The sequence below is a fragment of the Camponotus vicinus genome, unplaced genomic scaffold (assembly GCF_025532165.1).
Source record: "Camponotus vicinus isolate PSW18456_S1 unplaced genomic scaffold, iyCamVici1.0 SCAF_7, whole genome shotgun sequence".
NCBI classification, from domain to species: domain Eukaryota; kingdom Metazoa; phylum Arthropoda; class Insecta; order Hymenoptera; family Formicidae; genus Camponotus; species Camponotus vicinus.
Genome location: NW_028141979.1, coordinates 6699911 through 6714550, shown reverse-complemented (window position 1 = coordinate 6714550; position 14640 = coordinate 6699911). Strand labels below are relative to the sequence as shown.

Genomic DNA, 14640 nt, shown 5'->3' with positions numbered 1-14640 from the left:
CTGATATGAATATTATTGTGTCACACTGAGGAGGGTCCGAAAGGGACCGAAACGTTTGTAAGAATTATTGAATTTATAAAGAATTATTGGAAAAAAAATTTTGTCACGCATTACCACCTGCGCTCTGCTTGGTCTAAAATAGCCTTCTTTTTGATTATTATTGTTCTATTTTTGAATAACAAATTAAACTACAACATATTTCAATTTCAGCCAATTTGACCGAAGCCACTTTTTTCATATAAAATGTACGAGTTCTTGTGTGTCTTGTTACCCTCGACGCGTAATTAGCGATTTATGTTTCGTTTTCGTGTACGCAAGAATAAGACAGTAAGAAGAAGCGGGGTGGTTGAGAGCAAATGAAGGACAGGAGCGGCAGTATTGACCCAGTTGGTGGCGCACATTGTTCACCCTCTTCGCTCTCGGCGACCCCTTGGCGTGCGTGTGTACGTGCGTGCGTACGTGCGTGCGTGCGTGCGTACGCGCATGGCTCATTAATGGTGCCGATACGTTTACGATTTAACGGGTCAACCGCGGCTATCCCGTGGGTGTAGGGTGTTAACCCTTTGACACATTTGATACATATGCAGCGTAGTCTGAATTAGCCTTTAGCTAAGATGCTTCATTATATACAACTGGATGCTGCGGCTTTTTGTCAACTCAATCCTTGTCGATTTTTTTTTTCAGAAAAAGATGCATAAATAAAATTATATATTTTTCAATCTATAAATAAAAATCTGAGACAATTCAAATGTAGATCCGTTTTACTTGCACAAGCCGGTCATAGTTTTTATAGAATTTTAGATTTATAATGTATACGAATTAGAAATTGTATATTTTTATTGATTAAAAGCTTGTCAATAATAATGAAATATGCAATTTGTCATTTGCCATTTGTCACACGACATTATATACATATACAATTTATAAATATACAGCCGCCATTTTGTTATAGCTAATTCTTCGTTCAATATTCAATGCATAATTGAACATATATAACAGCTTGCATGCATATATAAATATGCATGTGATATATATAAGACATGTATTTTCAACTATTTCTCATAAGTAATAGTTATATATCACGATTGGATGACTGAACGTGCCAAGATAATTTTCTTAATAATTACGTTGTAAAGACGATTAAATTAAATTCGCGTGAGCGATATAAATTCTCATTGATTTTTCTCGCGTAGACAAAGCGTGTTCTATAAACTAACCTAAAGTTTTTAGCAGATCGAAGTGGAACGAACCGAATAAAATATTCAGCAGTTTTATCGATTTCAACCGATATTAAACCATATCTAAGACTAATGTCTAGACTGACATTTTATTATATCTAATAAGTTACTTTTAGCTATTAAATATCCAGAATTAACAGCATTAACTCACAAAGTTATGGATATTGATTGATATTCAATCTTTATTAATTTACTCGATATGTTTAATAATCAAACATGATTTAATTAAAATCACATTATTCATTCAAATATATTTATAGTATGACGTGTGCAATTAAGCGAGCATGATTTTATACTCAGAAATTTAGTAATACATTTAATATTAAAATAAAATAAGACAGGGATAGACATATCCCATACATTCGATTATCGTTTTATGATATCGCAAAATGTCATTTCGAGTAGATCGAATCTTTTATTGGTTTCGCGAATGACTTTACAATTACATAAAAGCTTCTGGTTCCGCGAAATTGCGATTTCGTGCGTTTTATGATCGCGAAGTTAATGTTAAAGGATCATATATGTGTATTCAGCGCCATGTTCACCGCAATGTTAAAGCAAAGAGCAAACTCTGGTGGTGCTGGAACATCGCTGAATATCAACTGGGTAAACAATACAATGTTAAACTATTTTACACCAGTGCAGCTGCATTTACGAGACATGTTAATTGGAAAAGTAGCCTTAACAGCAGATATTAGCAGAGCTGAATGCTCTGCCTCAAGTTATTAGTCACAGGAGCGTTACATTTGTACTATTTGCTTCGAGAGAATAGAAAGTTCTTTCAATTTCCCCTGGCCTTTTTCTCCCTTCGGTTGAACAAAGCCTATAGAAAAGATTTCGATTAAAGCAAAGTTTGCGATTGCATTCAATTTTTTCAACACATTCAGTTCTTTTTCCGCTCCTCCTTTCTTTAACAATTCTAAGTCGATATTCATCACTTCCTCGATAATCGATAATCATTATCACTTCCTCTCTTCTCTCTATCGTTGACACAGAAATATTTCCTCTTTTATCAAATCATAGAAATAACAATTCCAACTATAATTTGGACGGTTTTAGTCGTTGGAATTATTATCTCCATTGATTGACTTGATAAAAGAGGAGATGATTGGAATCGACAGATAAGAGGTAAAAGAGTAATAATACAATCAACTGTATCAGCTTGAAATTCAGCTGATAAATTCGTATCGGAATATTTTAACCACAATTCCTCCTCTCATTTTCATTTATCGCAGGAAGAAATTTTAAAAGCTCCTCGCAATTTATTCCTTCGATCGACTTCCGTGCTATATTTCTCCGGAATTTTATACTCGCAACAAGCTCGAAACGACGCTGGCTCGATGCCAGGAGAATCGTCAGGTGGCAGTCGACGACTTTACTCGAGGAGATCCGTAAAGACGCTGAGATGCAGATACCCGAGGATAGAGCAAGGTTGCTGATGCGGGGCTGCTGGGACAGAAGCTCGGGGTGTCCCGGTCGGTTGAAGGCCCGGGTTTCGCGTTTCCACCAAGGCGCGCAGGTGCGCCGCGACGTCGGCGTCGGCGTCGTTTCCTCTCCCTCTCCCTCTTCATCTCCCACCGTTGTGTGTGAACGTCGCTCAGGGTACGCGCGACGCCACAGAGCGCGGCAGAAGCCCAGAGGATCGCGAGGTCCCAGTTATAGAGTCGGTTCTCCGCCGGGTCGCTGCTCGTCGCTCAACTGACTTTGACATGAGCCTCGGTTCCCGCGCGTTCGTCAGCTAGGAAGGGGGCTCCTCTCTCCGGAAACCAGGTCAGTCCGAGACAACCCGCATCACGATCGTCACCCACAACGTTTACGCGCGAGATTCTCATCGTCATCGCCGAGACCAGTAAAACCGGTCGAATCGTAATAACACGTATGAATTATGTACGAGTGAGACCGAGCCTTTGAATTCGATACGTGGAGGACGCGAGCGGCAGCCAAGGTCTCGAAGAAGTTGGGATGCAGGAGAGACCAGTGGACAAGTGAGCACCTTCACATTCCTCGGGAAAAGTGAAGTGAAATACAAAATACGCGGGTGGTGGATTCGGTGACGTTTCTCGAATTTGCCGCAAGTTTCTCGACGATCCTTTTGCTTACAACTTGTCCGAAGAATCTTGTCCGTGGAAGAGATTTTCGCCTTTTGCGCGCTTGGCCGTTCGAAGGTGCCCGCTTGTTCACGGGAGAGACGACGCGCGTAAGTTGGACACCTGTTAAACTAGCGTCAAGTAACTAGAACTTCGGGCTAAACGATTCAACGATTGTTGGTGACGATGTACAAGTTGTCTATTATAGAAGATTAAAATGATCTTTCTCATATAAAGTTAATTAATTACAAATTAACAACGAGAGATTATTTATTTAGATGTTAATTGTCATCCTCTTCTTGCGAATATTTGCACCTGAATGTGACTCTTGAAAATAAACAATGGCGCTTCTTGAAGTCGCTCGATATATATATATATATATATATATATATATATATACGATTGATGTCGAAAAACCACGTAATTTTTTCCTTGATGATTTATATTTGTGAAATATTTGGCAACATTTAAATCATGACGCTTGTGTAGAGTAAAATCTCCGTTGGCGACATCAAGAATACCTCGTCGTAGCTATCGATAAAGTTTCTATGCGTAGTACAATTATTGAAATCACGAGCCATGATGCAAAATGGTGCCCGGGCGTTACAATTCTGTGGATTTAGCAACGACAATTGGAAACGACAACGAAGAAAGTTTGTTTGTGCGAGTTGCAATGAGTTTTGTTGCAACAGGCAAAATATGAGCTAGTTAGTATCTTAAAATTGTTCTTGAGTTTTATCTATTTTTACTTATTACTTAAAATTACTAGGTAATAGTCTTTTAAAATTAACATAGAAATACTCTTCTTTACGTAAATATATTTCCTAATAAATAAACTATAACTTGATTTCATAAACTTCGCGAAAGATATTAATGGATCGAAACTTATTGTGAATCAAAATTTACAATTTATTAAATATTTAATACACGAAAAATACGTCTAACGTAAATTATTGTTCTATAAATATTATTATATACATACATAGAAATGCTTTTTAAAATATGTAGCAAAGAAATTGAGATAAAAGGGTGAAAATAACACGATTTAGCGATCGAAATTGATCGTCCCTCAAAAGTCAATTTCTTCAAAATATTCCATTTTTAGTACACGATATATTGAGATTGTAACAAGTTTTCCTTTTCCCCTTGGGCTTGATGTCCCCTATGAATTTTTCAAATCACTGTTATACCATGCACACATCGATCGTACCTTATCACTTGTCTTTTTGCATATTTCGCATACCGCAACGGTCGAGAACGCACAATAATCATAATAAAATCATATAATCGAATAATTATTCCATCAAAAGTTTAAAATTCTTTAGCTCTTCGAAAATATGCTGCATTCTTTAAATAATTTTTTTTCCTAAACTTACACAATTATTACTTATTATATTAATATTATAAATTCACCGAAAATAGCCATTTCTAGAAAGAGAAAGAGAGCTTACAATTAACTCAACAAGATATATATTTCTCATCGATATCCAATAGTCTGAGTGCGCTTCGAGGATGCTCGGGTAGTCGATATGCGATGCCGGGATCGAACGATTGTTCATTAATTACCATGACAGGAAGTTCCTTTTTAGATCTTTCGACCTACCTTTGGACGATTATACGAGAATAAGCGCGCAATATCGATCGTGGCGCGATAGTCGTATGAACCTGCGACGGCGGCGTCGAGAAAACAATTCCTCTCGCATTGCGCGTAACAAGTGGCACCAGTTTTGTTCGGGTCATGGGACTTGGCCGTCCTCCATTGTCCCGAATTCTCGTCGCATCGCGGCAGACAACGTGCCGATAATGACTGCGAGATTTCAGGTCGTTCATTATACAGACCGAGTTCCATTTTGTGACAATGGAAACGATTTTGCGCTGCACGTCTCTCGCCATACTGCATTGAATAAAGGGTTTCATCAAGCTACCCGAATGACACACATGCACGGGATCGGACGTTTAAGTTTCGGGGTGTGTGTGATGTCGTATTGCAAAGTTGCTCTTGCTAACTTTCGCGATGCACATCTAATCTGAGACATAAACTTGGGGAGAGATTGAGTTGGAATTAAAGTTTTGCTTCCTCTTTGTCTTCCTAGTGTAAATAATTTGACGGAAAATAAGGAAGGGACGGAACTTTAATTTTACCTCGATAACTTGTCAGGCGCTTTTCGCGAATTAGATTTGTGTCGTAAATTAAGGAACTTCGTGTCGACGAGAAAATACATCTGAGAGCATTTGCATACGCGAATTAATTCTTCGCGGATGGGCGATCGGATAATATTCCTTCCTGGATATCGGCGCAGCTGGATTCCGATACTACGGATGCACGTCCGCGAATGTGTAGATATTCGAAATTACGGAACCGTAAATTTGGCAGCGCTCTCCCTGCGGGTATCTTATTTGCTCGCACATACATACGTACGTGATACATGCGGAGTCCGAAATTTTGGCTGATACGCCATCGAGTAAGAACAGGGTATGTCCAATTCGAGTACGCCAGTTGGCTCATGGTTGTTTACGTAATCCCAGGGGAATAATACAATAGGATTCCGTTGTTCTCTTCGCCCTTGCTGCCTCTTTTATCAGCGTAATTTCCTCCACGCGCATTTCCTTAATAGTACGCGTTTGTTCCATCACTATGCGCTGTGCGCGAGTCCTTTCGTTCGAATTAATTCAAAGGGCTATTCACGAATCGCAATAAAACTGCCTTGCATGTTAACGGAGGGTTAAAGATTAATGCGCTTCTCGATGGTGCTTTCAACGCCGGTAGTATCGTTAATTAAGCAAACGCTTGCAGAAAATCAATAAACAGAAAAATAATCTACTCGTACGCAAACCGATTATTTCAATATCAAAAAATTTTTTCCATTAAATATGAATATTAATTTGTATAAATATGAATGTAATAAAAAAATTATATAAAAAACATGTTACACGCACATATACATAAATTGTGTTCTTTTTAATTTAAAAAAAATCAATTTTTAATAGGTTTCTATGTTTTAACGATCACACATTGCATGAAAAATATCTCGAATAAATATTACATATACAGATACTCTCGAAAAAAAATGACGTAAGTTAATCGAAATATTTCGAATATATTTGCATATATATAACATCTCTAATTAAGAGAGAAGAATATCAGAAAAGAATTTGTTTCCTAAATTATTTTTTTAATAAATTTCCGAGGAAAACGATAAAATATGACATTTCACTTGATATTCACTTTTCTTTTTTTTCGAATAACGAAATATGTAATGTGGCATCTAAGCAATGTAAAAAAAAAAATAAAAGGATTAAAAACATTAACTAATTTTCATGGAGCTTCTATTGCAGAATAAATGGGGATGATGATTATAAAATAAAGTGTTAAAAGAGATTGGAGAGGCAATGTAAATTAAAAATTTTATTCCGTCGACTCGTACATCGTTTTCCAACATCCTTTTTTTTATCATTTCCACAATTCCACATTTTATCATGTCATATTTTATCATTTTCATTCAAATGTTCTACGTTTCCAATTCTCTTCTTGTAATATCTCATTTTATCATTTTTATTCAAATAATCCCGTAAAATATTCATGCTTCCAACAATGTTGGCGCGTTCAGGGACACCTGCTATAGAATCATATTGCTTTCGCGGTGAAATGTCAGGCGAAATAAACGGGGTTACGACGAGCGAGTCGATTTATCGTACCCCTCGTTATGTCGCTGTGTGCAAGTACGGCTTGTAATCGCGAGATCCTAGATTTCGCTCACCGTAAAGATATACATACCTGCCTAATGCGTACGTACATATTGCGCGGCTCGGAATAATATCGCGTGTTATCGGCCGGAATTATCGCCCACTCTTGCCATACTATAATGCACGTAATCGTGTGGGGCGCAATTCAGCCTCTTTGCTCGCATCTCTCTTTCACGTCGAGATTTTACGTCGATTTGCCTCGAAATGCGCATCGATCCTATTATAAATTCGCATGAAAATATGACGTTCGCAACGATATGCACGGTTTTATTCCCGATCGCTCATAAATTGCACGCCGGAAACGCAAAACGATGCGGCGCATCGCAAACATTGGTCATACTTTTATAGCCTTTCCTTCTTCTCTGGCACCGCGTTGTTTCTGATATGCAAATGACCTTCGTACCGTGGTCGCTCGCGTTATTAAGATAAGCAAGAGCGAACGCTTAAATTTGGATAAGCGTATATAATGCCCCAGACTACCAGAGGAAGCTTGATTATATTGTTCTTACAAAACCGGAAAAATGCGCTCTTCCAGCGGTCACATTCGTTTCATTCCAAAGAAGTACAAAGAATGTACACGCATTCATCTCAGATATACATCCATTTTCATTTACTGTACCATCTCATTTTATTTCCACGTTTAAACACGCGCGCGTAACATTTCTTTTGCACGTTTATATTTATAAAATTATATTCGCGAGAGATATATTCGTCTTTATATCTCGAGTTCTACCCTAATTTGCATGTATATGCAAAAAATCTGCATTTACAACTTTAATTTTGCATTTACATTTTACACTACGTTTTTGAAATTTACAATTTTTGGAAAAATAATTCTTTTTATGTTTTTACTTATGTCAAGAAAAAAATTGATCTCAAATTTTTTTCGTAGAATATATCTCATGTCTATTTTTTACACATAAATATTTATATTCGAGAGAAAACTCGACTTATTTGTGTTTATAATAAAATTGAATTGCGTTTTTGATATCATGAATACACGATCCTGCTAGAAACGGTCGATCAGAATTTATAATCTTTATTGAAAATCGCGTTATATGTTCGCTGTATACATGTGCTTTTTCGCGTAATTTACGAAGATTGTAAAGCTACAACAATGTCAGGCTTCCATACTGTAGTGGAAATGCATTGCACGCCACTTCTTTACTTTCCCAACCATAGCACAAAGGGTAGTTCACGTTGTTTGCGAACACACAACTCGTACTGTTTTACTCGGGCAGAGTCTTGACAGGCGCAACGTATTTCCTCCACTTTATCTTTAAAACAGCGTGACGTTTCTTAACACCTGTTTCGGTGTTAAAAAGCGCTTCATATAAAGCTGGAGCGAGCTCGATTTCAACATCGAAAGAAAAAAGTCGGATTTTAAGTGATAAAGTGAAGGGAAGCACGAGCAAAACATATTCGAATGTTCTTTTATTGTGCAATTTATTGCGGACTTTCTGCGAAGAATGTACGTTGAGAAATTTATTTCAAAACGTAAATTGATTGTCAAAGTTGAAAATTAAATTGCATTTGTATTAAGTATCCCAAGCGGTATTAAGTACTCGCGTGACGTCAAAGAACATGGAAAAACTGTTTGGGAGGAAACGTTAACTTTTGAATATTTGATATTAGGGTTGGATATTAAGTTTGAGAAAACTTTCTTGGAGTCAATTAGGATTCATCCTATTAGACGTGGTTTTACGGTTTGTGCCATAAGGGGGATGGAAGAGTTATAAGGCGCTTACACGCGAGTTCGCCGCGCTAAAACTGTGTTCCGGTTATACGTATCAGCATAAGTTTTTCACGACTCGCGATTTCCCTGCCGAGATATTTAACCAACTTTCAGTCGCGCGCGAAACACAGCGAGCGTGATGTCTCCGGGAAAGTGCCAAGCCTAACTTTAACGCGTTTAACGCGACCCAGGAGGGATCCGGGGTAATAAGCGATTCACGCGATGCGCGACGCGAAAAGTGGAGCGTCGTCGTCGCTCGTGTATATTTTTCGTGCCGCCTGATTAAAAACACGCGGATCGATCTCACGTCTGTCAACTGCGCGCAGAGAGGAGCTTTGATCAGCGCGTATTATCTTTGCATCCCCAAAGGCAACGACGACGCTCGTTAATCCGAGGGCTCGATTCAAGGCGACTCCACCACCCGATGCGCTGATCTCGTTTTTTTATCCTCTCCCTCCATGACGTTCACTCCATTATATCGCCAGCAACGAAATTATCCTTCGGCTTTCTACAAATAGCATTTGATGTTCTCCTTTTAGAATTCTTGATTCGATCGGCCGTGTAGCACTCAATATGTGTTATTTAACTCGTAGTCCATATTTGGAAGGGATACATTTCGAATCAGGTATAACCGAGGGGAATAATACGAAAATAAACGAAATATGTGCGTTTACGTGTTATGCCAGTTGCAGGTAATGTACACATCGGATTGTGCAGAATGCGTGTTTGGACATTACTACATAATTCCGAGATTTACTGCTCGTTCTAAAATAAGGAGAAAAAAGATTTGTACAAACATGCATATGCGAAAATTTTTCTTTCGAGTTTTAAAATTTGTGTACCGTGAAATTTTTAAGTAAGGAAAAAGTAATGTGTGCGGTTGACATTGCACGGTGGTGTATGTGATCGCTCATTTCTAATGAACGTTTTTAAAATATGTGCAACTTTTAAAGAAAAAACTTGAGTTTACAGATAAAGGAAAAGTAAACTTTCATCATTATTTTTATAGAAGATATTTAAACAGTCTCTTTTTGACGCTATACCTTTGACATTTCGACTACATAGCTGCTTTTTTACTATGTAGACTTCATCGCGCTCGTAAAAAAACTGAGGATTGCAAAATCCATTAGCGCATTCATTTTCAATCTCTTGCGGTATTAATATCAGTATTAAAAAAGTGTAAGAAATGAATGATTGGCTTTATCATATAACAACGGAAAAATATAAATCTAATGGACTCAATCCAGATGAGTGATCGGGCTGTAAAATTTAACCGAATATAAGTTAATGTCTATCGTAGAAATTTTTCCTTTCCAAGTTACTTCCAAGAGTGCTGCTAAAAGTTTCAGTAGTAAAAGCTAGCATATAGCAGACCGCACTTTAATTATAGTTGCTTATATATTAGCTTGTTTTTATTAAAATTTTTACAAGTGTAAGAAAATTCAGAGATGGTTCCTTTTTACGGTGCATTTTTCTACGCTTTTATACAATTTTGATATCTTCTGCATATATTACACTTCTGTACCTTCATAATTCCAAAGAATATGAATAAATAAATATTCGATGAAGAAATTCGCGTTATATTACGCGAGCAATAATTCAAATGATTTTATCTTCGTTTCTTAGCCGTATTTTCAATATTGCTCGTCGCAGTGATGTAGTATAATCTCACTTTCGTCGATTTTTATCGTCCACCTTACGAATAAATCTCGCGGCTCGATATTTTAGTGAAACTTAAAATAACGCCGGAGAAATGTTAAAAGTTTACGACACGTTTCTTGCCGTGGCCTCAAAATTTTTGCTTTACAGAGTCATTAAACAAAAGGTATTCAAAAACTTGTAACTCGAGCACGACGTCCCTAATGTGCGTGACTGCATATAATATGGTTGAGGAATATATGAGAGAGGGAAAGAAAGAGACGGAGAAAGAATAAGGGGGAGCAGAAGGAGAGAGGAATATACTTTATTATACCTTGGGGCAATGCCCGTTGAGAGATGAGATAATACATGCACGTATAAGCAATTTTGCTATGGGGAATTTACATGAGTTGTAGCAAACATGTCAAAGCTGGATTAATGTAAACAGCTAGCTACGTGTGTAGATTAAGATTAGACTAGTTGTAAACTATATGAATTATTAATAATTATTATTAAGAATTATTATTAATAAATAATTATATAATTAAGTGAATTTATACAATGTGTATCTGTTACATAATTTATAGATAAAGAAGAGCAGGATGTGACAGCAGATAACGCGAAGTAGTGACACGATGTCATCATGTAGTTAGAGTCGTTACTAAACGATATAAAGATTATGCTGTTAGATTATGTAATTATATATAAAATTATGCTGTTAGATTATGTAATTATATATATCTGCAAAATTAATTGCACTAAATGAAGAATTAGTATATATACTGTTACATAAGATAAATATACATTTGTAGTTGCATAAGTTTACGTTAGATGTATTTTTGTATTTTTTTCTTTATATTTAGCATAAAGCGCATTTTATGTTAATGTGCATTTTTATGCACGCTACTATGCGTGTCTGCACGATTTACAGTGCTGTCGATCATAGAAAATTGCGAACTTAATACTAACTTCATAGGACAAGTCGCATAATTTTAGACGAGGGATAAAGGTGCTATATTGCTTTTTCCTTGCGCATCTTGCTTTCGCAGCACGTTGATAGATAGAACGATGATAAGTCCTGTGAACGGCAACGTCTTCGCGTATGAATTATTTACCGATGCTATTCCGTTAAGTCGCTAACATGTTCGTGGACAGGATCGTGGATTTGAGTCTGGTAAAGTTAAAGAGCTGACTAATGGCGTCGTGTTAAGTCTCTACCCTTGGTTCCAAATAGATGGCATTCATTAACGTGGAATACGCCATACTAACAGAAGAAATAGATTAGACGTTTTTGTCTGATCCTAAGCAAAAGATAGATAGATGCTATAAAGCGACGATATTGCACGGTGATATAGCTCTAATTAATCTGAAATACTTTCCTTGTTCGAATTCAAACGCACCTATCTAAGGTGACGTCACGCATAAGATTTCTTTTGGGTAAGGTTTTCTTGTATATCAGCTATACTGGATAACAATATCCTAATAACTTCTGCAGAGATTTTAATACGATATTTGAGAATAATAATACTTCGTTTCATATAAATTTCCAAATTATGCATATTCTTATTATTTGCATACAAGTCATGTAATTGATTAATTGCTTTTATATGTATTAGAATGTCATGGTTTCTTAAATATGTGAACACGAATTGATTAATTTAAATGATATTTTTTTATATAAATTAATCATTTTTGAAGATTTTATCTTCCTTTTCATTCAAATGAGAAATATGTATATTCTTATTTAAAACTTTCAAACTTTGAGAATAATCTCAGTGACATTTTTCATGAGACTACTTAGTTAGTATGTTTTGATTTCAAAATTATTTTGCATGTTAAAGAGACTCAGAAAATACGAAAGAGAATGTTTTAATCTTCTATCTTTCAAAATTAAATATTTTATTACCATTACATGTGAATGTTGGATTATTTTTGAAAATGAAAGACTCAAATTGGTAGGTATCGGAGAGAGATATATACATTTCCTATATTATTTACATCATGCTATCGTTCACTTTGTGACGATAAAGTATGTTTTTATTATGCCAATTTCGCCAAGAGATACAAGTGAATTAATCCCTTTTATTCTTTCTCACAATTAGCTAGAAACTTTCCTCCAAAGTATAATGCGTGCTCCTTTAACCTTTTCACACTTGACAACGATAGCAATGCAACCTTTGCTGCAATAATATCGGATATTGATTGCTGACGGGCGTATTTTATATAACATTTAAAAAACTTCGCTGAGCATGTTTTCTAAGAGCAATTTCCCTGAGATGCTTAAAATACGCGGCAGGCGTATAAATAAAACTGAGAATTGCGTATCTCTGTGCTTTATGCCGTTACGCGTATATGATCCATTTAATAATTTAATCAGACCTCTTTTGTGCGTTTGTGTGTATGTGTGTATTTCTGTGCGTGTGGGTTTAGGGATGGGATGAGGAAAGCTGCGCTTAATATTGTACGCGTATAATACTGTATTTTCTTCAATTTAACGTAACTTGATCTACGCACATCGACTTTCGAACTTATTTAAACTTTCCTTAAAACTTGCTTTCCGCTCGTTTTCGTTAAGAACACATCAATCGTGCTGCCAACACTGTAGCATCTTAACAAGACGTAACTTCGTTATCGCATATACGTAACTTCCCTCGAGTTCTGCGGGATATTGGCACTTTGCATTTATCGCGCGTGAACCTCATTTGCCCCGATCATAATTCATGAGAGGAACGCGCCGCGCGGAATCCGCCTGAATCGAGATCTTTTTTTTCTCGGGCTAATGCAGTCGCTAGGATAATGTAATCGTTGAATTGGTATAAATGCAGCTGGAAAATTGGTGAAACGGCTTGAATTTAAATGAGACGACGAAACTCCCATTGCAAATATTAATTAAATGCCGATATTCCATGGTAATCAAAACTTTTAAAGATATTCTAAAACTTTCATAATACGAGATATTTAAACGCAAAGTACATTTTATAATTGATATTGTAACTTAATCTTTTCTAATCAAAAATAAAAAATACTAATTTTTGCTGATATTAATATTATCTTTTTACGTTATTAGAAAATAACATTTTGTTATTAATTCACATATATTATAATATTATTTTTAAGTTTTTTATTAATTTCTTTCCAATTTTTATACGATGCGTCTTTTTATAAATTATATTTTCATTTTTTTACACAGATGTTCCTTTCACAGATTCTGAGATATTGCGGTGTATAATCTTGCAACAGTAAAGTAACATAATGTGATATATTCCGGAAACATTTCTGATTCAGATATATCGATATTCTCGATGATATCCCCTGGGCATTTGCAGCGTATTCACATCCTTGAATATAATAATATACCGCACTGTTATCTCGATTATAATTTTATTAGTTAGATGCATAATGATTGCTGCTAGCGTAAATTTAGAGTCGAATCTAAGTTATCTGCTATTTAATTCATCATTCGTTCACCGTAGTTTCCGCACATATGGAGTGTAACAAACTTTAAGTAAATTATGCAGGAAGCAATGGTTTGTATACATACCATGTTGTAGAAATGAAAACTTGATTGCAAAATAATAACACTATGAACAAGAGAGGAGGAACGATTATTTGTAGAATATTTCAAATAGTGCATTAAGATTAAAAATATCATATCTTCGATTTAAAAAAATTTTATATAGATATTTATATAAATTTCTATCGAATGTGGTTGTCCATGATTCTGAATATTATTATACGATTTATTTCGTATGAGAAATGTCAATATTTAATAGATTTTTATCGATAAGTATATGTCAAAATATCGACTGCAATGTATGCAATTTTGAAAAGAATTGCTGGTAAGTTTTGTTAAGAAAAATGAAAGATATCATTTCTGATCTTATGGAAGAGAAAAATCGCCTGTCTTTCATAGTGTTTCATAAAAGTGTCTCATATCTTTGCATTATCATTATTTAGTGCAAAAACTTGCATAAAAATTGCAAAGCCATATTACAATAACGTGCAATAAACGTGTTGTTGAGGGTTCGAGAGGACTGTGAAAACAAAAGCAGATATATTCTAGTTACAAACTAACTAAAGTTTGAAACATTTATTATTTTACGGAAATAAAACATATTGCCATTGTGAAACTTTAAAATTACACGAGTAGAGTCTCACACAATTTCATATAAATTATCACGACACATAATTTACCGCA

The 14640-nt window shown here is 35.8% G+C and overlaps 1 protein-coding gene across 3 annotated transcripts in view; it reads left to right on the top strand.

The window, feature by feature from the left end:
* Window positions 1-2853: 2853 nt before the first annotated feature.
* LOC145975146 (uncharacterized) overlaps window positions 2854-14640 on the top strand; it is a 99299-nt gene continuing 87512 nt past the window's right edge. For 2 of the 3 annotated variants that reach the window (XM_083105397.1, XM_083105395.1), the window contains exon 1: window positions 2856-3435. The gene's annotated coding sequence lies outside the window, so the exon portion shown is untranslated. Of the gene's footprint in view, window positions 3436-14640 lie in introns of all 3 variants that reach the window. The other variant, XM_083105396.1, reaches the window with a different exon arrangement.